The sequence below is a fragment of the Aquarana catesbeiana genome, linkage group LG05, assembly GCF_042186555.1.
Source record: "Aquarana catesbeiana isolate 2022-GZ linkage group LG05, ASM4218655v1, whole genome shotgun sequence".
NCBI lineage: Eukaryota > Metazoa > Chordata > Amphibia > Anura > Ranidae > Aquarana > Aquarana catesbeiana.
The window spans coordinates 614,564,391-614,589,243 of record NC_133328.1 but is presented as its reverse complement, the minus strand read 5'-3'; the positions used below and the strand labels follow the sequence as shown (position 1 = coordinate 614,589,243).

General features: G+C 42.9%; 1 protein-coding gene across 11 annotated transcripts in view; it reads left to right on the top strand.

Annotated features, from left to right (window-relative positions):
• CYRIB (CYFIP related Rac1 interactor B) overlaps positions 1-24,853 on the top strand; it is a 217,518-nt gene that overhangs the window by 106,785 nt on the left and 85,880 nt on the right. For all 11 annotated transcript variants that reach the window (XM_073632243.1, XM_073632248.1, XM_073632250.1 and 8 more), the window contains one exon: positions 23,108-23,173. The gene's annotated coding sequence lies outside the window, so the exon portion shown is untranslated. The remainder of the gene's footprint in view (positions 1-23,107; positions 23,174-24,853) is intronic.

The following is a 24,853-nucleotide window of genomic DNA, read 5'->3' as shown; positions in this document are numbered from 1 at the left end:
ACAAAAGAGGTCTATAAAGTCCTGGCTGCTTGTAGGGAAATGAGGCTGCTTTCCGCAAGAGTCGCCCTCACGCTGGTTTAGTGACAGCGAAGCTTTGTGCAGTCAGCTCCATTACAGGCGCTGTCACAACCCCCTGAGAAGCAGGAGGCCGACTCTAAATCCCCCCCCCCAGGAGAGAAGAGGACAGAGTGGGAGCAGACTGCTACAGATAACACAGCACCTTAGGTTCACTTTTGATCTTCAGGCACCTAATGTACTGCCAATACCCTTTGAAGAATTTCAGTCTAAACAAGAACTTTTATGTAGTTCCTAATGGCAGAGCTGTCCCAGTTTCTGAAGCTGGGAAGGCTGATTACATACAAATTATCCCCAGCACCAGACAACCAGAATAATTTGTCTTAATTTTTTTTTTTTTTTGGTTTGAGTTTGTCACGTGTGAAAACTGTTATGGAGACTTTTTTTTTTTTCCCTCGTAAAAAGTTTTCTGCAAAATGATTATTATTATACAGGATTTATATAGTGCCAACAGTTTACGCAGTGCTTTACAACATAGGAGCAGACAGTACAATTACAATGCAATTATTACTGTAGGAATTTAGAGGGCCCTGCTCGTTAGAGCTTACAATCTAAGGGGCAGGTTCAAGAGATACAAAAGGTAATAACTGTGGGAGATGGGCTGATGGATACAATGTACAGTTGTTAGGTGGGGGCCGGATAGGCTTCTCTGAAGAGATGAGTTTTCAGGGATTGTCTGAAAGTGGACAGAGTAGGAGATAGATAGGAGATAGTCTTACAGATTGGGGTAGGGAGTTCCAGAGGATGGGAGAGGCTCTGGAGAAGTCTCCTGGAGGTGACAAGAACTAGAGCGCAGGAGGTCTTGGGAGGAATTTTGAGACAAGGTCAGTGATGTAGCACGGGGCAGAGTTGTGGATGGCTTTGTAAGTTATTGTTAGTATTTTTAATTGAATTAGTCAGGAAAACTTGTCAGAAGTGACTCGTGCAGATAGCAGAGGAATGAAGCAGCAGACAGAAATGACACTCAGTGCTCCTAATTGAGACAAGTACACACTATAGACTCAGGATCTGCTTTGTTCATATTTCATGTTTGAGGTTTCAACCATTTTAATAAGGATGTGCCACAACTGCCCTGAAACCGTGTGTAATGCAGGTGGTTGCAGGGCGGTTCTGCTGGCTTTCAAGGTTACAACGGGCATCCAGGAGGCAACCTATCTCCTCTGAGCTGTGTGTTGGAATGACTCTGAAAAGCGACACACTGCATATCACTTTACAGAGAGGCAACATAGAGGACTCCAAGTGTAAATAAGCCCATAGAAAGCAGCCACACCTTGAGTGAAAAAGTCTATCCCCTGCCAGCATGCTGCAGAGAAGGAATGTGGAAGCAGTGGTCTTTTTGCAAAGGTCTGCCACATTCCATGCTGAGTCAGAGCTAGAGCTCTCTAATTAGCAGGGGACCTGAGCTTTACTGATTGCAGAGCTTCTAGTTCTGACTCCTTATGGGGGCAAGTAGGACCTCTGCAGAGACACCACTGCTTCCACACAGTAGGGAATAGTAGTTCTTCTCTGTAGCATGCTGCCAGGGGACAGCCTTTCCTACACACTGTAAGGTTTTGTTGCACCTGTAATCTATTTATCTGCTTCTTAAACTGAAAGCTCAGTTATGTTTTACATAAGTGAGGGAATCTCAGTCATTCTTAAAATAAAATAAAAAAGGTCAGCTTTCTACATCAGCTGAAGTCTTGGCGGCTTGAAAATATTATAAAGTCATTTCTGAAATCCTTTACTTGTTCAGAATTAAAACATGTGATAGATCCGCTTTGAAGACTTAATTAATGGAATATTCATTGTGAATGACCCGAGCAGCAATGCGTTCTCTGGGTGACATTTATAGAGCTTCATTCACTTCTTTATGGAGTCTCGGTGACATTGGTGGAGATGGCCATGTTGTCCCTTCTCCGTGTCACATCAGCCAATGCTTACACAGAACTATACCTTCAAAGCATCTACCTGAATTGTCCTAAAGCTTGAAAGAAGAAATGAATGCATGCATCTATTTAATTTTACATCACTGATTAACCTAGATTGCCTTGAAGTCTGCTTTAATGAACACGCAGTGCTTAGCAGTAGTGGGATGAACTCCCAAAGAGCAGACTAATTAAACACCAGAGACCGTGGTAACGAATCGCTGAATCTCATCAGAACCAGCCAATCAGATGAGGGCCCCCCCCCCCCCAATCTCCCTTTGCGATAACAATCTCCTTCAAAGTGAGAATATGCAAGCGGCTTAAAGTGTTACCAATATGGAACAAATGCCTCTAAGTGATATCTGGTTATTAGGTGCGTGATATCATGTAGTGGAAGCTTTTTCTGGCCTTATATTTAAAGCAGAGCTCTACCCAAAAAGGGGACGTTCCGCTTAAGGCCCCCCCACCTCTTCCCCAAATGGCATTTTTTTTGGGGGGGGGGGGGGGGGGGGCGCGAGCTCTTGGTTTTGATAGGTACCTGCTTCCACTCCAGCTCAGATCGCCTAGGCCAGCAGTCGCCAACCAGTGGTCTGTGGACCATCAGAACATTTTGGTGGTCCCCAGGGGTTCTACTGCAAATTCCAGTGTTGTTCTCAATGCGTGCTGACAATCGATACTGTCATTGATACCTGTTTTTAGTTCCAGCTCCTGTGAGCTCCCTGTGCACATATGTAATCAAGGTACACCACAGTTCTGTTCTGGGATGTGTGTTTCTGCAAAGCAGGGGCTAGAGTCCTCTTACTTCCCCTAGAAAAAGTAGCACAGTGTACACAAAAACACTGGCTAGGCACACGTTTAACCCTTTGATCGCCCTAGATGTTTAACACCTTCCGTGTCATTAGTACAGTGACAGTGCATATTTTCAACACTGATCACTTTATTAGTGTCACTGGTTCCTACAAAGTGTCTGTCAGGCCTCTTGAGCATCTACTTTTTCAGAAGTTTTTGTTTTGTTTTGTTTTTAATGTATTTGCACGTATTTAGGTGCATCTTTGCGTATATGCGTTCACGCAATTTCACACACATTTTTGCGCAAATGCATGCACACATGCTCTCGTTCTGATTTTGATTTTTTTTTTTTTTCTTGACTAACCTTAGACCCCATACAAACTATACAACTTTTGTTGTTTGATTTCCTTTAGATTTACCAAAACCATGGAGTGAAAGAGCCTGTCTGATTGCATACAAATTGAAACTCTTAAGATTTGACCTCATATTATATGGTTTTGGTAAATCTAAAGGAATTTTATTTTATTTATTTTTTTTTTTTTTAGAAAATTGTATAGTGTATCTAGCTTTAGGCTAAAAAAAAAAAAAAATTTATATATATATATATATATATATATATATATATATATATATATATATATATATATATATATATATATAAAATGTGTGTGGATATATTTGTGGAAAGTGGCTTGCATTTAGCTTGCAGGCATCAGTTTGTGTGATTCCTGACAAAAGGAACACTTTCCACAAACATTTGTCAGATCGCTTGTTTGCGAGGACTTGTATTGGGAAAACCTCCAAGAATTATCCCTGTGGGTGGAATGTACAAGACCGCAGCTTGAGTAAAGGTCAGATCCCAATTGGCAAACAAATAGCTCCATGAATCTGTCAAATACAATTCTGTTCAAGTGCAACTCCTTATATTTTTTAACTTGTTTTTTTTTTTGTTTTGTTTTTTTGACCTGATTTCAATGCAACCCCGAGCAACATGTAAAAATCGATCATTGACCTGCTAGAAGTAGAAAATCCTATAAATTTACCCAAAAAGGATCCATTCACAAAGTGTTAACACTTGTGTCTTTGCCATTTTAGTATTATCCAAACTTTAATTAATAAAATGCTTTTGGAGTCAAAATCTATTTAAGATACCCTAATAATTTAGTTTATTCAACATGAAATGGAGCCTAGTTATGTAGCACGAGGCTGTATATTCTGTATATTCTGCAATATTCAATTAATCCAAGCTCTGCTAGCTGAGATAACATGCACTGCATTGATGCATTCACACAATTTCACAGTAACCATGAGATAAACCTTCAGGAAAATTCCTTTATGTCATTATTTTGCAAATCTATGTACACTACAAACTGTATGATTTGAATCTGTTCTGATATCGCTGTTTTACTAACCTGACAGCTTATTATTCTAAATCAGAAACCTTCATCTTGTTTGTAAATATTAAAGATTCTAACTACCAGCATGATTGAGTCCTTACATTTAAAGAGCACCTGTCATTTCAGATCCATCATGGCAGCGCCTGTTAGCGGGCGTCCACTCACCTGCTGCCGCCACGTCCCTCACCTTGTTGGGTCACTGCCACATCACCAGCCGTCCCATTATAGTGAATGGGACTGTCGGTGAGTCACCAGCGGGTCAGAGGAGGAGGCGCTGCGGGACAGAGATGACAGTCGCTCTTTAAAAATTATGATTTAAATCGAGCTATTTTACTAGTGATTTAAATCAAATCCACCCTGTGAGCCGCACTTTATTTTTGAATGTCCCTGAGTTGGCTAAAAATGCTGGTCCTACTTACGCCAGTTTTGTTGAACCTTTCCATCAACGTCCAACCACAGCAATCTGCCGTGCACCATTTCATTGGCTTCCAGGAGGAGAAATTCTGGTGAGATTGATTGTAACGATCTGATTTCCATGTCCATTTTAATTATATGGCCACTGGGGAAACCAATTAAAGCTCAAATGAAGTTTTGCTGTTTTTTTTTTTGTTCTCTTTATAGTCCTGTTATGATTTTTGCTTTTGCTAGGAAATGTCTTAAAGGAGAAGTAAGGCCAAAGATTTTTTGCCTATACTTCTGTGGTTTACAGGAATGTGGTTAGTTCTACACTCCTGTGACCCAGGTTCAGCTGACATTGCAGCATGTTCTACTCCTTTTTTTTTTTTTCTTTCTGGAACGCACTGGAACTGACCACACTGTTAACTATGTGATTGAAAATCATGTAACCTACTATCAATGTGTTTTAGATGCAGAAAAAAAAAACCGCACTGGACTACATGTGAACTGACCCTAAAATCATTTTCGTTGAGTAAAAATCGAATGGGTTTAGTTAAATAGTAATGCATTATTATCCCCCTATTGGTTTGACAAAGAGGTGGTGCCCTTAAACGTGTAACCACGGCCCCCCGCTACGTAGTGACGTCATCCACGAGGAAAGCCGCTCTAAACCGACCACTGCCAAGTGGGCTGAGTGGAGCCAGAAGCTTGCGCTCCATCTCCTTGGCACTGATGACAGTCAGACGCTGCTTAGCAGGAACACAGGATCAGCACATTCCCCTCTCACTAAATGGCAATCTGCCTTGTTTACATAGGCAGACCACCATTCTGCCTTTCTCCTGAACGATCGGCGGGTTCCGGCGGACACGCTGATTGGACACAGTGAGAGTCAACCACTGGTGGTGCGCCCCAGAAGTATCAGATTACGCATTAGGTACATGATCTGGCACAGAGCGGCCGCCCCTGCTGCAGTATATCTATGGTGGGCGGTCGCTAAGTTAATCAGCATTTAAAGTAGAACTAAAGGCAGAACTTTTTTATTTTTTTCATTTTGGATAGAGTATGGGAGGGTTATAACCCCCGTCAGTTTTTTTTTTTTCTAGCCATCTATGTCCCCTTGGGGAGATTTCTCCTAACTTCCTGTCCCATAGCCAAAACAGGAAGTGAGAGGAAATCCCTACAAAGTGAATTCAGAACTAGTGTCCCCATTGGAAAATTTCCTCTCTTTTACTGTACTGGTGTCAACCCAAAATTTGGGATTTTCACTTTCGATGATAATGGTAAACAGGAAAAATAGAGAGGCTGAATCTTTCTAGGGAGGGGGGGGGGGGGGGGGCAGAGACAGCAATAAATACCTGACAAAAAAAAAAAAAAAAAAGACTTCCTTTTAGTTTACTTTATTTTTTTGTAGTGCAGGGGAGCTGGAGATTTTCTTAAAAGAACTCGATTCACGGGGCGTCCAGCCTCGCGGACTAGGCCAAAGCCGCAGCCTCACCTAAAAACTCCTGTCCGCAGCTCCTCAGGACCGGTGCGGTGTCAGCGCTGGTCCTGGGGAGCTGCAGGCAGGAGTATTTAGGCGAGGCTTCAGCCTAGTCCGCAGACTAGGCCGAAGCCGCGGCCTCGCCTAAAAACTCCTGCCCGCAGCTCCTCAGGACCGGCACGGTGAAAAAAAAAAAAATCTAAGAAAATCGATTTGCTTAAATTTTGAATCGATTTGACCTCTCAACTTGATTCAAGATTTAAATCGATTTTTTCCCCAGCCCTACCCCAATTTATTCTGAAGTTGGCTTTAACCACCTCCCACCCGGAATATTATAACGACATGACCAAGCAGGAGCACCATTATCCAGGGTGGATGTCCTATGATGTACTTGCACGGCACGATCTGTGAAATCAGATCGTTTTACCAGGCTGGGTCTTGGTGCCATGTGATCGCTGTGACCAATAGCAGAAATCACGTTAGTTGTACACAATGGCTTTCATGCATAGCCATTTGTGTACTATTGTGATCTCTGTGATTGGTCACATGGTACAGGGCCAATTGCAGTGGTCCTGTCCCATGTGGTAGTTGTGGCCATTCCCAATTGTACACAATGGCACATGAATGAATGCTGTTCATGAAAGTGATTGCTTATATAGTGATCAATCTAATAAAAAAAAAAAAAAAAAAAATCCCCATCACCTCCCTAGAGCAGTAAAGCATCACTATGGTGACAGTGAGCTGCTCTGGTCACAGTGTGTTGTGTTATGCCGGCACCCTTTTGGCCCTTTGTTTGGGCAATTGGGTTCTTTTTCTGATCTACTGGAGTTGTGATCAGATTACATGCAAATACTGTACTGGTTAGTTTAGTTGAGAAACTGCTTATCATTTTATGAGACACAAGTTCCTTATGGGAAACAGCCAGCGTTCGCCCACTTCCCTGTATTTGCTGGATGTGGAAGTTGGGATTTTGTTATTAATGCACTATTGTCTTTGCTCAGTTATTTGCATATACATGCTCCATTGTCTATAATGCAAACTGACATTCTGTTGCCATAATCCTTTGGTGCATAGTGATGGAAGAAGCGTTTTTGTTGTTTTTTTTTTTTTCTGCACAGGATGCAGGTCAAGCTAATAACATGGCCTGTATAGGAAGGCGTTGTACAAGTTCTTCCTCATTTAGAGAGGTAGACTTCCCTTTTCTCTGACTGCTTGATTTGTGACGTCTCGAAATAAGGAACTCTCACATTAGAGGAACATATCGGATGATTTGAAGCTAAAGTCTAAGCAGATATTAAAAATGTCAATTGAAGTGGGCACACCACCAGCAGGTCATTTGTAGAGAAATGCTTCAATAATGTCATAAATACCTTATTTTATTCTAGGTCACATGATCACATTTCTTAATTTTACCCTCTCCTCATGGTCTGGGATGGGGTTAAGCTGCAGTGTCACATGTCATGTGGACGTCACTTCAGTCCCCCCCCCCCCCCAGGCCATGCAGAGTCGGGTGAAGCTGTCGGTCAAGCATCTGTGTTGCTGCCTGCAGTGCGGATCAGATTCTTGACTCGCAGCTCCGCTTACCATGCCCCCTCCCTGAAGCAGAGCAATGTGCAGCGCTGTGTTGGCAATCATGCAGATTCTCTGAGGCTGCAGATCACTTCCACCAAGAAGAAAGTCTAAGTGACTGGCAGGATCACCAATTAACCGCTTGCCAACCAGCCGCCGTCATTATACTGCGGCAGGTTGGCACGGCTGCGCGAATCGCCGTAGGTATACGTCGGACGCTTTAAGAGCGATAGGGGGGTGCGACGCCGGAGCCAATGTCTGCCAGCCCCTCGTGATCGCTCCTCAGAGAGCCAGGAACGGGGATCTGTCAATTTAAACAGACAAATCCCCATTCTGGCAGGGGAGTAGAGAGAGATCTGCTGTTCCTAGTAATCAGAAACAGCGATCTCTCTCCTCCTCCAGTCAGTCTCCTCCCCCCACAGTTAGAAACACATTCCTAGGGAACACATTTAACCCCTTGATCGCCCCCTAGTGTTAACCCCTTCCCATGCCAGTGACATTTACACAGTAATCAGTGGCTATTTTTAGCTCTGATCGCTGTATAACTGTCAATGGTTCCTAAAATGTGTCAAGTGTGCGATGTGTCTTTAACGCTATAACTTTTGCGCAAATCAATCAATATACGCTTATTGCGATTTTTTTTTTTTTTTTTTTTTTTTTTTTACCAAACACGTGGAAGAATACATATTGGCCTAAACTGATGAAGAATTTTTTGTTTTTTTTTTTTTTTTTCTTTTTGGGATATTTATTATAGCAAAAAGTAAAAAATATTGTTTATTTTTCAAAATTGTCAGTCTTTTTTTTTGTTTATAGCGCAAAAAATAAAAACCGCAGAGGTGATCAAATACCACCAAAAGAAAGCTCTATTGGGGGGGGGGCATCAATTTTGTTTGGGTACAACGTCACAGATTGTCAGTTAAAACGACGCAGTGCCGTATCACAAAAAAATGGCCTGGTCATTAAGTGGTTAAAGTGTTATTAAACCCACAACAGTAAAATCAGTCTGTATATGCAGTTAAGCATTCTTGTTATATTAACTGTGGAACCTAAGGGGTTAATCTTTTCATTGCATAAAAAGGCTGTTTGATCCTGCCTTCTCTTAACCTCCCCTTCTTCCACTGTCCACAATCCATCTGTTCATAGAACAGAATCTTGGAGGCGAGCTGCACATGCCTTAGTTTGGTGTGTATTGCTAGAGATTTTTTTTTTTCTTGGGAGAGTGCATGTGATCAGCACAGGGCCAATCAGCACAGTCCAGACAGGGGTCAGGGGTCCTGCAGCCTCATAGGACAGTCAGAGTAGAATGAAAACTCCTCCTACAAGCTTTAACCAGACACTGATAGAAGTCACAAGACTGCTATATACTGCTGGGGAGAAAAGGTATTGAGCAGTTTATATTTATTAAAATAATTACATTTCCATGTTCTGTGTACTGTGGGAGATCAGATATAGTGAATGCAGGGTCCTGGGTTTAGTAACACTTTGAGTTCTCATAATGAAAGGCTTTATAAGGGGGGTTACTGACCCTTTTCTACAGGTATACATTTAGTAGGAAACTCTCTGAACTTTCTTTAGATCAGCCTTATGTGTAATTCTTTTGCACAACAGGTCTTGGAGTGGCAAAGAATGGGGGGGGGGGGTTACCACTAGGAGCTAATTAGTCTTGTACAGTCCGCATGTGCACTACAGTGGAACCTCGGATTGCGAGTAACGTGGTTAACGAGCGTTTCGCAATATGAGCATTGTATTTTTAAAAATCGTAAATCGGTTTGCGAGTGTTGTCTCGCAAAACGAGCACGATTCAGGCAAAAGTGTGTGCAGTACCGCGTTTGGCCTGAGGGGGGGTGCAGGAGCCGATCGCAGCCGATCTGCGCCGTTCGGAAATGCACGGAAAGGCCCGAGGACAGCTCGGCTGACCTCGGCAAACCTTGGGAATGGAGTCTTTCCGAGGTCAGCCGAGGTGTCCTCGGGCCTTTCCGGCTGTTTCCGAGGCTCCCCGGCGCACCCCCACCTCTGGCCGCATGTGGTATTGCATGCCATTGAAGTCAATGCGGAACTAATTATTTTCGTTTCCATTGACTTCAATGGGGAAACTCACTTTGATATTTGAATACTTTAGATTACAAGCATTCTCCTGGAACGGATTATGCTCGTAATCCGAGGTTTCACTGTACAGTGATTATGCAGAGGGAGGAGAGCAATTGATGATAATTCAGTGTACTGTTGTTCCTTCCTTCCAGAATCACAGGCTGGGGTTGTAGCGCTTTGGAAGTTATCTAAAGTCAAACGTGTTTTATTTTTATTTTGGAGACAGCAGGGAAGGGCTAAAACCCCTGACAGTTTTATTTTTTTTTTTTTTTGTGAAGAGGCGGTTCACATCTGTGCGTTGCATTGCATTTTAGGTTCATTTAACATGTGTTTTAGGTGCGTTACCTTTGAACTCTATAGAATGTGTGTTTTGATGAAAGATCATTAAGAATACAGCATGCAAGACTTTTTTATTTTTTTTTATTTTTATTTTTATGCACTACACCTAAAATGCACAGATGTGTAGGGGGCCTAAAGATTTTCTGATGATCGTCCATTTTTTGTTGCACGCTGGTGAAAGTGAAGAAGTTACTTACAATACGAAAATTCTCGTACGTCAGAATACAAATTCAGAAGTGACGTCATGTGTTGAATATTTTTGTATCTATTCTTTAGTTTCTGAGCATGCGTAATCTTGCTCTTAAGATTTTTTTTCAAGCGAAAATCGTACCTTCAGTTCACGTACAACAAAAATGTTATAGTCTGCACATCCAGCTTTTGTCGAACAAAAAAATCGTAATCCGCTGTCGAAAGCACCGTACTAACGATCCGGCATCCGTACTAACGGTACGGCAGATTGTTCGTCGGAAAAAATTTTACTTCCGATTTTCGTATTGTGTGTATGGGCCTTTAATCTCTCTAAAGTGAGGAAAATCCCCAGGTTTGGATTGTTGCTGTCAATGAAATATCCCCTTGCACACAGTGTGCACAAACAGCAGTGGTGCAGCCACCTGTACCAATTAATGGCAGGCACCACTGCTGTTCGCACATAACCTCCCATCTATACCATGTGATTAGGGACTCAGACCGGCCCTGGATGCACTTTGCATTTTTGCCTGCACACCAACTGGCCACATCTAATTGGCTACCAAGGTTTCTTAAAAGGCTTTAAAAGTGGTTGTAAAGGCTCAAGTTTTTTTTACCTTTATGCATTCTATGCATGAAGGTAAAACAAAAAACCTGTGTGCAGCTGCCCCCCCTAAAACTTACCTGAGCCCCATCTTGATTCCAGCGATGTGCCGGAGAGCCTCTGCTCTCCCAGGTCTCTCCCTTATTATTGGCTGAGACAGCAGCGGAAGCCATTGGTCCCGCTACTGTCAATCACAGCCAGTGAGGAGAGAGCGAGGTCGAGCCACTCTGTGTGAGAATGGGCAAACGGAGCAGTGACTTGGGTGCCCCCATAGCAAGCATTTGCTGTGGGGTCACTAAGCAGGGAGGGGGATGGGGAGTCAGGAGCACCAGCGAGGGACCCGAGAAGAGGAGGATTGGGGCTGCTCTGTGCAAAACCATTACACAGAGCAGATAAGTATAAGATGTTTGTTTAGTTTTTTTTTTTTTTTTTTTTTAAAAGGAGCAATCCTTTAGGCCTCATGCACGCTGGACGTTTTTTGGACATTTTTACAGCTGCTGTTTTTGTCTTCAGACGTTTTTTCCTACAGTCAGACACTCCAGCATGTTATCCTATGTGTCCATGCACACACAGGCTGTTAACTGTTTTTGGGCATTTTTTGGCTGTAAAAAACCCCAAGACTAGTGGGTTCTGACTGAGAGCGTTTTTCAGCTGTAAAGATGCTCTAACGTAAAAAAACGCAAAAAAACACTCAAAAATGTGGCTCGCCAGTGTTTTTTTAGTTGGATACCATTGGAAGAAAAAAAAGAAACGCTAAAAAACGTTATTGCAAAAACATTGAAAAACTGACTGCAACGCTACTGGCGTTTTTATAATGTTATTATATTGTCCAGTGTGCACGAGGCCTTAATGTCACTTTAATTGTACTGTATTTACTATTTCATTCATATGTAGGTCATCTTTGATCTGCATAAGAATGAAATAGTAAAAACTATGAATGAAACAATACATTGATTAATTGTATTTACTCAATGACACTGACCAGACTATGACCGTGTCATTTTACATAGGGTCGGCTGCATTTGACAGCTGCTCCAATACAAAGCTATTACCAGCTATCATTTTGACAGGAATTGCCGATAATGTTGGCGAAGGGTACGGTGGCGGGGGAGGGGAGCTAAACCTTAGAGATGCATGCTAAAAAACTTTGCAAGGGCTCACGCACACGCATCGTTTTTTATTGCAATACGTTTTTATTGTCAATAACGTGCAACATTACATCACAAATAAGAAGGTTAACAATAAATGTCAAGTGTGACATAAACCTGATGATCGTTACAGTGATCTTCGGATTACACATTAAATAACTGTTAATAATAGACTGTTAATCTTATCACTCCCCAGGAGTAAATCTCACTGGTGGCTGTGAAGCAAAGGTGTTGATCTGCGCTTAATTGATAGCAATTGGTCAGTCGGCCTCTATGTCTATGCTTTCGTTGATGTTCGGTTGTTTCCAGGCTCGTGCAATGGTCAGTTTTGCTCCCAAAAGAATAAAGAAAACTAAATTCTGGGTGGCTTTGGTGGTTTTAGAGACTGGGGCATTTTGTAATGCTATGTAGGGATCTTTGGGGACCTGATATCCCGTAACCTTGCGTAAATTGTGAAACAATTTGTTCCAGAATCCTCTGATTCTCGGGCAGTCCCACCATGAATCATGGACCCTGAAAGAGTACAGCCTCTAAAGCATTGAGAAGAGGCAGAAGGGAACATGTTAGCTAACTTGGTTGGAACTAAGTACCACCTAGTTAACGCTTTTAGATTTGCTTCAATAAGGGCAGTGTTATGCATACCTTTTGTAAGATCGAAGAAAGTTTCTATTCCACACCGTCCCAGCTGTCCTGTAGCTCTCCCTCCCAGGCCAGCATGTACGATAATTTAGTGCTTTCTGATGCAAGTGACAGGTATATTGTGGAGATGCCCCCTGCTCTGCTCTGTGACTTGGCCACGCCATTGCTCATATGCATTCAACTTTGGGGGTTTGGGGGTTCTGGTTTATTTTTCCATTGAGAGTTTAAGAAGTGGGATATTTGCATGAATCTAAACCTCTCAGAGGGTATCTCCAATTTGCTTTTACAGTAGCTCAGCGAGATATGGCCAAGGGGGGTAAGGTGCTGTCCAATGCGGTATAACCCCTTGTCTAACCACCACCTGAAGGCCTTAATGTTCATTCCTGGAGTGAATTTGGGGTTGTGAAAGATGTGGGCTAAAGGTTGCATGTCCGAGGTTAGAGCGTGGAGGCTTTTCATGCTTTCCCAAGGGGAAATAGAGTGAGACAGTATCGGAGACATTATAGGAGGGCGATCTTTGGGAGGATACCAGAGTAAGAAGACTAGTGTGTGTGTACTGCTTAACGTTCTATATGCACCCAATCAGGTTTCTCTAAACGTGTATAGACGGTCGACAGGTGTGCCACTTGGTAATACCACTGTAGGTTGGGTACTCCCAATCCTCCCTGTGTCCTAGGTCTATTTAAAATATACCTGGAGAGGCAGCGTCCAGAGTAGCCCCAGATGAATTTTATAATTTTGCTTTGGAAAATCCGCAGATGATCTTTATTAATGGGAATCGGGAGACCCCCAAAGAGATAAAGTAGTTTGAGTGACCGCATTCACTCTCCCTAGCCAGGATATTTCATGGAGCGCCCAGTTCTTAAGATCCATTTCCAGTTTTCTGTAGATGGGGGGGGAAGTTTACTATGTAGTGTCTGTCAATCTTTGAAGAAAGATCTATTCCCAGGTATCTAATGGTTCTGTCACTCCACTCAAATTGAAAGGAGCTGTTAAGATTCTCAGCCTTCTGATGTGGGATTGTCACGTTTAGAATTTGGGATTGGGATAAGTTGACCTGCAACCTGTAGGCTTTAGCGAAGTCTTCTAGCAGTTTACATATGTTTGGAAGGGAGGTTGTCGGTGACGAGACAAATAACAGGAGGTTGTCCGCAAATAGGGCACATTTATGTGTCTGTGGGCCGCAGTTAACCCCTTTGATGTCTGGATGATTACATATGGCTATCGCCAGAGTTTCTACTGCTATTGCAAATATTAAAGGAGATAAGAGGCAACCTTGCCTGGTTCCTTGCAGGCATACTCGAGCTTCCAGGAAGGAATAGAGTGCTGTCAATAGGCCCATGAATCTCTGTCCAAAACCTCATCGATTCATAATATTAAATATATAAGGCCAGGAGACCAAATCGAAGGCTTTCTAGAGATCGATGGAAAGGAGTAGTCCTTTCTGTCGTCTCCATTTGTCCCATCCCATCTGAAGTAGAGAAATGATGCTGATTGTTCTCCTGATTTAAGCTGGGCCCTGTCTGCCAGGAATAAAACGTACTTGGCCCTTATGTATGTATATACAGGCTAATAAAAGTTGCCATATAGTTCGCTAGGATCTTGTTCAAGATCTTCATGTCATTATTTATCAGAGATATTGGTCTGTAGTTACCCACCTCCCCTTGGTCTTTGTTTGGTTTGGGTATTACAGAGATAAATGCTATGTTATGTTGTCGATCTAAAGGTTCCCCTTTAGTTTTGGCATGAAAGAAGCAAGCAAGGTGCGGTTCCAGGGTCTGGGCGAACGTTTTGTAGTAAGGCGTGGAAAAGCCGTCTGGGCCAGGGGCCGACCCCCATTGAAGATTTTTAATGACACTTCTTCCTCTGTTATCGGGGTCTCCATTTTATCCTGGTGGCGGTCAGCCAGAGTCGGAATTTGGAGGGAATCTTAAAGGGAGTACATGTGGACCTTACTATTATCATTCCCCGCACTGTATAGTTGCTCATAAAATCTGTGGAATGTCGCCATGATTCTTTGTGTCTTGAGTCCCGCCCGGTGTTCTAATTTTTGGTAAAGCCTGCATTTGTTGTTGTAGAGATAATTTAGCTACCAGCATAGATCCAATTTTGTTCTTCTGGTGATAGCATTTAGCCCCACTCCATCTGATGTTCTTTTCAGCTTTGGCAGTGAAAACTAGGTTGAGAGAGAGACGCGTCTAGTTTAGCCATGGGGACCATTTTGGGGTTTTGTTTGTGGAGACGCTGCAGTTGTGTGAATTCCTTTTTAAGTTTGTCTATGTCAATCATTCTTTCCCTTTTGATCTGTATGGAAATTTGAATTAATTTACCTCGTATAGTGGCCTTGGGGGCAGCCCAAAGGGTTTCTGGTGAAACGTCTGCTGTTATTCAGTAGGAAGTATTCCTTTATAGCCTTTTCAATTTCCACTACCCTAATCGGGTCACCGAGTATGGATTCATTAATTCTCCAATGTCGTAGGGTAGGATGATCAAGGCTCCTGTTTAGGATGAGAAGCACTATAGAGTGGTCTGACCAAACCGTATCTCTAATGGAAGACTTAACTATATTCAGGATTTTGGAGGTGGATATAAATATATGGTCTATCCTTGCGTAGGACTGGTGGGAGCACGAATATTGGGTGTAGTCTCTTTTGGTTGGGTTCATCTCCCTCCAAGCAGCCGCCAGTCCGCAATGAAAGAATAATTTGGCCAAATTGAGGCTCTGTTTGGGTGGGCGGGTGATTTGAGATCCTGGTGGTCTGGATTTATCCAGCGCCTGATCTAGAGCTGTGTTCGAATCTCCCTCATACATGACCATCCCACCCACTAGTGGATCTAGTTTTTTAAGCATGTCCTGGAAGAATTCTGTTTGGCCCTGATTGGGTGCATAGTACGATATAAAGGTTTAAAGTTGATCGTCTATCAGCCCCTTCACTAGCAAAAATCTGCCCTGGGTTCTTATATTCTAGCTGCAGTGTGAATTTACAGTTATTTGAAAACAGGATAGCTACCCCCCTAGTTTTGTCCTTGGCATTTGCTAGGAAAAACATTGGAAATTTGGCATGCAGAAGGGAGGGGTTATACCAGTTTGGGAAGTGTCTCTTGAAGGAGTGCTACGTCTATCTTTTGGGACTGAAGCGACTGCAGGATTTTACGCCTTTTCACTGGAGAGTTCATCCCCTGCGTGTTGTGTGAAGCACCCCCGTTCTGGAGGTGTCATTACCTTTACATTGACAACATTGCAGATCTCAGTGTGAACCAGTGTGCGATTCAGGTGCGATAAAGTGTGAACCAGGACTTAGTGTGAACCCAGCCTAAAGCCTCGTACACGGTACAATTGTTGGCAGGGGAATGTCTGTTAACAGACTGTTGTCCTAAAATCTTACCGTTGGTGCGCTCCTTTTGACAATCGTTGTCCAACTTTCGGCCAACAAATGATGACAGGCTAGTAAATTTTCGCCGGATAACGGTTTGACGTCAGTTTTTCGTATGGTCAGAACACAAATCTGTCACACAAAAGTCCAAAGTACAAACACGCATGCTCAGAATCAATGCTCTTCAAACACGAAATTAGCAGAAGGGTGGTGCTCAAGAGCTGAAACTCCTCGTAGTACGTCACTAAGTTCGTGTTTGTGGCACGACAATTGTGTACCGTTAGTATGCAAGACAAGATCCTGGCACGCTCCTTCGGACAAAAATCAGACGCTCGGTTGGCCAACAATCCTACCTTGTATACGAGGCTTTACACTTGTGGTTATTGGGAAGAATTACCCCCTACAGATAGCTAGAAAGATCAGTGGTGTTAGTGGGAACTGTTACCCGTATACTATATTTGAGCCTTTATATCGCTCAGATATGATTTGGGTTAAAAGAGTTCTTTGACCATGAGTGAAAGCTTTAACACAATAACAAAAATTTATTGGTATATGGTAAAGTAGGCCCAGACTAATACACAGCAATCTATCTAATTGTACAGGAAAAGGGTAAAAATCATGGATTTTTACCCTTTTCCTGCGAAGTCCTGGGTCCTGGGAAGATTATGAAAAGCAAGCCCACGCTGACGATGTCACCATTTGATAAAACTTTATTATACCACGACCAGTACACAGCGCGTAACTGCCATAGTAGCCGCCCTACTGGTGCGTTTCACCACAGTAGGCTTAATTGTAGCATTCACATTTCTCTTTCGACTATTTCTCCCACGATTCTCTCATCATTGATTAAAAAATTGTTAATTTTTCAATAAATTTCCAACATGCCCGATCACACAAATTTGATGGCCGTGTGAAAATTGGCCATTGCTGTGCTGCAATAATAGTGCGAAATTCGAACGAAAATTCTTAGATAAGATTTTCGAAATTCAACCCATGTATGGCCGGCCTTGGGGTCCATTCACACTTGTAGGACTCCACAGTTACTCTGACTTTGGAGTGCAACTTTGGATGGGTGCAACATGGGTAGGACTTTGGCTTTGGCCAGTGATAGTGGACAACTGTTGCACAACTGTTACATTGTATAACATTCAGGTACGACTTTCATGCAACTCTTGAAGGTTAACATTGAAGTCTGTGGCCCTCAAGTTGCATAAAAGTTGGACCAAAGTAGTGCAGGAACTACTTTGAAGTCTGTGTGACTTTTAGTCGCACCTACACTATATTACCACCTGCCTTTACACGCACATGAACTTTAATGACATCCCAGTCTTAGACCGTAGGGTTCAATATTTAGTTGGCCCACCCTTTGCAACCATAACAGCTTCAACTCTTCTGTGAAGGCTGTCCACAAGGTTTAGGAGTGTGTCTACGGGAATGTGTGACCATTCTTCCAGAAGAGCATTTGTGAGATCAGGCACTGATGTTGGGCGAGAAGGCCTGGCTCGCAGTCTCCACTCTAATTCATCCCAAATAATTAATTCTATTGGGTTGAGGTCAGGACTCTGTGCAGGCCAATCAAGTTTTTCCACTCCAAACTCTCTCATCCATGTCTTTATGGACCTTGCTTTGTGCACTGGTCCAAATCATTTGGTGGAGAGGGGATTATGGTGTGGGGTTGTTTTTCAAGGGTTGGGCTTGGTGCCTTAGTTCCAGTGAAGGGAACTCTTAAGGCGTCAGCATACCACGACATATTGGACAATTTCATGCTCCCAACTTTGTGGGAACAGTTTGGGGATGGTCCCTTCCTGTTCCAACATGACTGCACACCAGTGCACAAAGCTGTGATTTTTTTTTTTTTTTTTTTTTTAAGTGAAAGGGAGGAAAGGTCCACTTTTAATTTTACCACATTGCCTACCTGCAACTCTGCATTATCCATACTGTTTATCCCTTCACTGACCTCACCGAGAATCTGTAGACTCTTTTCTCTCTGTCTTCCAGAGGCTTCGCCCCCTGCACCCTCTTAATTCCTATCCCAACACTCTGCTGTCTAAGAGAGTTGCTGTCAAATATACTTAGCCTTAGGCTACTTGCACACCAGACGTTTACCCAGTGTGCATCCAATTCCAGCGTTCTAGGGTGGCACAGGTAAACTGAACCTTACCTGAGTTTGAGTGCACCCTGGAGGTACAGGTGCATTGTCCAGTCCTGCTACCTGCAGCCAGTTAAAGTCTATGGCAGGGTGAAGCAGGCTGCGACTCGGCTGAACACTGTCCCCGAGTGGTACTTAGGTTTAATGTTGTATGCATTCAGGGATGTATGCCAGGAACATTCCTATGTTCCTGGATGTATACAGCCCTGAACATGAGGGCCACTCTGTAAAGTGTTCATTCAACTGCAGCGTGTTTCAGCCTGCTATAGACTTTGACAAGCAACTGGGCTGAATGCTAAACTTGTAACTCCCTGGCACACTAAAACGCCAGGATAGGGCTTGATTTACTAAAGGCAGTTGCTTCAGAGCTTAGTGAATGAGGTAAAGTTTCATTTTGCAAAGAAAACCCAATCATGTGCAAGGAAAATTTAAAAACTGCATTTTTTGCTTGCACATGATTGGATGATGGAAGTCAGCAAGAGCTTCCCCTTGTTTACTAAGCTCTGGAGCAACTGCTCTTTAAAAAGTGCACAGCCTATTTGCCACCCTATCCCCTAGTGTGCAAGTGGCCTTAAAGTGGTTGTAAACTCTCCCCGACAACTTTTTCCCATGTAAATAAGCATAAAAAACCCTAATGAACACTGCTTGTAGATATCTCCTTACTTAGTATTGTTTTAATCCTTTTTGTTCTTTAAAATGGCTTCACTGAGCATGCCCAGATCTCCCCTGATTTACAGCCCACTCTGTGTACTTGTCTGTCTATTATCAGATCTTCCTACAGCTCTGAAATCCCATGAGACTGCATAATCACTCAGAGCTTCCTACTACACCCCATGTGACCATGTGACATCACATGCAGTGTAAACTTGGACAATGACAGCATTACTGCAACCTTATCAGCTGAAGCTGATAAGACTGACACAGGCAAACAATAGATAATAGGCACAAGTAAATACTATGAGCAGTGAAGCAGGGTTGCCATAGAAACGTTGGATTGAGAAGGAGGCTTGGTTAACAGTACAGGAAGTGCTCAATGTAAGGGCGGAAATACACTCTACTGTGGACTCAGAAAATAATACTTAAGATGGCGCTGCCTAACCCCCGGAAACAAGTTTTTTAAAGTTTCTTTAAACAGTAAGTAATATGCGATTTGGGCTGGATTACAGTGGCTATAGTTTGATAATTACTTATTATAATAGACTAAATGAAAAGAAGCATCGGAGTGGGAGGGTTTACTTCCTCTTTAAGAGTCTCAATCAAATAACTATACTGCTCTCTGAAGGAGTCGCTGTCCAGTAACTATATTGCCTTCTGGTTGATTCACTTTCCAGTAACCACTCTGTCCTCTAAGGCCTAGTTTGGACTTGCGGCGGGTGAGCAGCAAAAATGTACAGTTGAGCAGGCAGCAGAGGGGGATGTTTAAATGCCTCGGGCGCGATCCTTTGCAACTACGGCTAAGTTGACCCAACATACAGCGATTGGTGGGCAGTGAGCCTGCCAAACACTACATATTTAAGTCAATGGGGAAGCGCCGCAAATGCCAAGCAACTGTCTGAGTAATTGTCAACAAAAATGGGGTTAAAACAGTTGGTGATGAGCCATCGCAATGCTTCCTCACGGACTGTAGCCTCTGGAGCGCAATCCGGAAACGAATGGGGCTTCAGATGCACATCTATAAATCTACCATTGGGGGGCCAGTTCACACCACATGCAGTCCAGTGTCTGTTTTTTTTTTTCTGCGTAAAAAATGAATGGAAAGTAGGCTGTATGGTTTCCAATTGCATAGTTCACACCAATGCGATCAGTTGCATTCCAGAAAAAAAAAATAGAACATGCTGCATTTTTCCTGCACTGGACTGTACTGGAACGCAGTAAAACCCAGCAAAAATATGCTGGAATGCACCAGACCCCAGTACAGTGGGGGGGGGGGGGGGGGGGGGGGGCAGGAAGAAGGAGAAAAAATGCATCTGGAATGCATCAAAAACACGCATGCAGGAATGCATCTGGAACGGATCTGGGGTGCGTTTTTGTTGTGTGAACCAGCCCTTAGAGATTCTCTCTTCAGTAACTACAGTATAACGCCCTCAGAGCATCGCTCGCCTACTACAGAGTCACTGCCAGTAACTTCTTTAAGAGGTTCTTCTTCCACAATGTATAGGTACACTTCAGATAAAAAAGTTCAAGTGACAGTACGGCCTAGCAAGTAACATCTTGCACCAGGGAGTAGATGCATTTACTAAAGGTGCACATTCCACCACCACAAGCAGTGAGGAGTGGCGGGAGCTCAGGCTCATAAACTGGTTAAACCTCATTACTGAAATCTCTGATTTCTATGTATCCTCGGGGCAGTTGCCTTTCTGAAGAAATGAATAAAGGGTTCAATTGCCATCGTCTTGAGGGAAATCTTTACGTATGATCGTCATTGTGACTTTAAGGAAGAGCTGCTGTGGATGCAGAGTACAAAATTAAAAGGAGAGGAATGCTTAATTAGCACTTTAACCCTGTCGCTGTTGGAGAATATTAAAATCTAAATTTTTGGCTTTAAAATTTGAACACCTTCAAAAACATGACATTCAGTATTTTCTGAAAGCAGAAGGCTTATAGAATAACATGATGGTATTGTTATTGCGCAACTGTTTATAAAATCTACATTTTTTGTTTTAATTTTAGTGCACACAAATGCCACATAATCTGTTTTCTTTTGAATATAAAAGATAAGACTGTATGGAGTAAATAAATACAGATATGTCAAGTCTCAAAATAGTGTGCGCCTGCCAAATGGCAAAAAATTATCAATAGACACTTTAAAACCTCAACAGATTATCTTATCTCTCTCTATCCAGTGGTACAGGTTTTCTTTTTTTTCTTTTTTTTGTCTTTTTTTGTCTTTTTTTTTTTTTTTTTTTTTTACAGGCGTAGTGGCAGTTTGGGTGGTAATGGAACATTTTAACCACTTGCTGATCGTCTAAGGCCCCTTTCACACATGCGGACAGTATGTCCGTATTTCATCCATCCGTTTTCGGATGAAATACGGACATACATGCATCCCTATGGGATAGCGGGTGTCAGCGGATGTACATCCGCTAACACCCGATGTTGTCCGGCTCCGTTCTCGTCCGATTCTGCGGACGGAAGAAAATCCTATTTTTCTATCCGTCTGCAGAGCGGATCGGATGAACACGGACAGATGGTCCGTGTTCCTCCGATCCCCCATAGGGGAGAGCGGAGATCTGACAGGGCGGTCCCTGCACAGTGTGCGGGTCCCGCCCTGTCATCTGCCGGCTCAGCTGGGGAAAACGGAGCGATCCCCGCTGAGCAGCGGATAAACACGGGGCGGATCAACACGGATCCGTCCCGTGTGAAAGGGGCCTTACTGAGAATGTATGTCATGATTTTGGCATTAAATACCAGTCTTATGCCAGTCGCTAGCTGCCATAACCCCGGTATCGTTTTTTTTTCCCTTAGGTGGTCTGCTTTCAGATGAAAGTGATCCCAGCAGCGAATTCGCTGCAAGATCACTTTTATAGGTGGCGGGAGAGATGCCTGGAGCCGTCGGTAAGCCCGGAACCGATCCCATGTGGGCGATGGCTAGGCAGGAAGTAGGGTGAGGGCAAGATGGGGCCCCCACTCAGTTCTATGCCCTTGGAGGACTGGAGCGACCTCCAACGTCCCTTCTGGTTCTCGGGCAGATTGACAGATTTTTTTTTTTTTTTTTTTTTTTACATTTTTTTTTTTTATTTTATTTTTCTTTTAAGGGTAAATGAGAAAGATGGGGTCTTATTGACCCCAGATCTCTCAATTAAGAGGGCCCGTCATGCTTATTTCTATTACAAGGGATGTTTACATTCCTTGTAATAGGAATAAAAGTGATAAAAAAATAAATAAGGGGACAGTGTAAAAATAAAAAGTAAAATAAACATTTTTAATGCGCCCCATCCCTCCGTGCTCGCACACAGATGCGAGCGCATACGCAAGTCATGCCCACAAATGTAAACAGTGTTCAAACCACACATGTGAGTTATCGTTGCGATTATTAGAGCGAGAGCAATAATTCTTGTGCAAGACCTCCTCTGTAACTCTAAACAGGTAACCTCTGTAAAAAAAAATGAAAGTGTATTTTTTCCTAAAAAAAATGCGGTTAAAAGACTGCTGCGCAAATACAGTGAGACATGAAATATTGCAATGTCTGCCATTTTATTCTCTAGGGCAGGGGGTAGGCAACCTGGGACCCTTCAGCTGTTGCAGAACTACAAGTCCCATCATGCCTCTGGGAGTAATTGTAACTACCAGCCTTGCAATGCCTTATGCCTCTACAGCTGGAGGGCCCCAGGTTGCCTACCCCTGCCCTAGGGTCTCTGCTAAAAAAAAAAAAAAAAATGTTTGGGGTTCTAAGTAATTTTCTAGCAAAAATACAGATTTTTACTTGTAAACAACAAATGTCAGAAAAAGGCCCGGTCGTTAAATGGTTAATAGCATAGGTTCCTGGGTGTCAGCTATACAACTGGGCAGTTAGATCAATTGAACCTGATGGGCATCAAGTTCTGTACCCTTATTGGATTTATAATTTATAGCCTGCTTGCTGTTTTGTTTTTTGTTTTTTTTTGTGCTTTTTCTAGCAATCAAATACAGAACCCCCCCCCCCCAAAAAAAAAAATTAAAAACACACTTGAAAGAGATGTAAAGTTTGAATGACCCTTGTTTATGGTTTCCCTCCCCATATCTGAAGACTTGTTTTCCTGACAGCCCCTGTGTGCTTGTATGTCTTGGCATGACATGGGACAAAGCAATAAGAATGGTTGTGGGTTTATGGTGGCAATTTTTATTTATTCACACTGCATTGATCGCATTCTATACATTGTGAAGTGTATCAAGCCCTGAATGCTATGACTGAAGACAGGTCTGTATACCTGATTTTGTGCCCTATTTCATGCTTGACTGACCGCCTGTGTTTTTTTTATTAATTTTAGATCCGCCGCACCTCCTCATCTGGTGTAAAGGGGATTCCAACCACTTGAAGAGCCTCTCATCTGCTGGTAAATATTTGTTCAGCTGTCCCAGGACTTCAGTTGCTTAATGCAGAAATGTTCTAGCGTGACTCTTATCCAAAGAGAGCTGCAAGCCGGGACCCGTGCTCCTTTCCAGGAGAAATGATTTAGTCTTAAAACTCTTGTGTGTGTGTGAGATTCCCATTTCTGCCTCAGTTCTATTATGTCTAAGCAAGAAAAGAGAATATACAGTGCCTTGCAAAAGTATTCACCCCCTTGGCATTTTTCGTGTTTTGTTGCCTCACAACCTGGAATTAACATGGATTGTTTGAGGATTTGCATCATTTAATTTACAGAACATGCCCACAACTTTGAGGATGTGTTTTTTTTTTTTTTTTATTGTGAAGGAAAAAACAAATAACAGAAAAAGTCAATGTGCCTAACTATTCACCCCCTAAAGTCAATCCTTTGTAGAGCCACCTTTTGCGGCTATCACAGCTCCAAGTCACTTTGGATAAGTCTCTATGATCTTGCCACATCTTACCACTGGGATTTTTTGTCCATTCCTCCTTGCAAAACTGCTCCAGCTCCTTCAAGTTGGATGTTTTGCGCTTGTGAACAGCAATCTTTAAGTCTGACCACAGATTTTCTATTGGATTGAAGTCTGGGCTTTGACTAGGCCATTCCAACACATTTACATGTTTCCCCTTAAACCACTCAAGTGTTGCTTTAGCAGTGTGTTTGGGGTCTTTGTCCTGCTGGAAGGTGAACCTCTGTCCTAGCCTCAAATCACACACAGAGTGGTACAGCTTTTGCTCAAGAATATCCCTGTATTTAGCAACATCCATCTTTCCTTCAACTCTGATCAGTTTCCCAGTCCCGACTGCTGAAAAACATCCCCACGGCATGATGCTGCCACCACCATGTTTCACAGTGGGGATGGTGTTCTTTGGGTGATGTGATGTGTTGGGTTTGCGCCAGACATGGCATTTTCTTTGATGGCCAAAAAGTTCAATTTTAGTCTCATCAGACCAGAGCACCTTCCTCCATACATTATGGGAGTCTCCCACATGCCTTTTCGCAAATTCAAAATGTGCCATTTTGTTTTTTGCTGAAAGTACTGGCTTTCTTCTGGCCACTCTGCCATAAAGCCCAACTCTATGGAGCGTACAGCTTATTGTCGTCCTATGTACAGATACTCCAGTCTCTGCTGTGGAACTCTGCAGCTCCTCCAGGGTTACCTTAGGTCTCTGTGCTGCCTCTCTGATTAATGCCCTCCTTGCCCGGTCTGTGAGTTTTGGTGTGCGGCCGTCTCTTGGCAGGTTTGCTGTTGTGCCATGTTCTTTCCATTTGGTTATGATAGATTTGATGGTGCTCCTAGGGATCATCAAAGATTTGGATATTTTTTTATAACCTAACCCTGACTTGTACTTCTCAACAACATTGTCCCTTACGTGTTTGGAGAGTTCCTTGGTCTTCATGGCAGTGTTTGGTTAGTGGTGCCTCTTGCTTAGGTGTTGCAGCCTCTGGGGCCTTTCAAAAAGGTGTGTATATGTAGTGACAGATCATGTGACACTTAGATTGCACACAGGTGGACATCATTTTACTAATTATGTGACTTCTGAAGGTAATTGGTTGCACCGGAACTTTTTATAGGCTTCATAACAAAGGGGGTGAATACATACGCACATGCCAATTATCAGTTTTTTTATTTCTGAAAAATAGTTT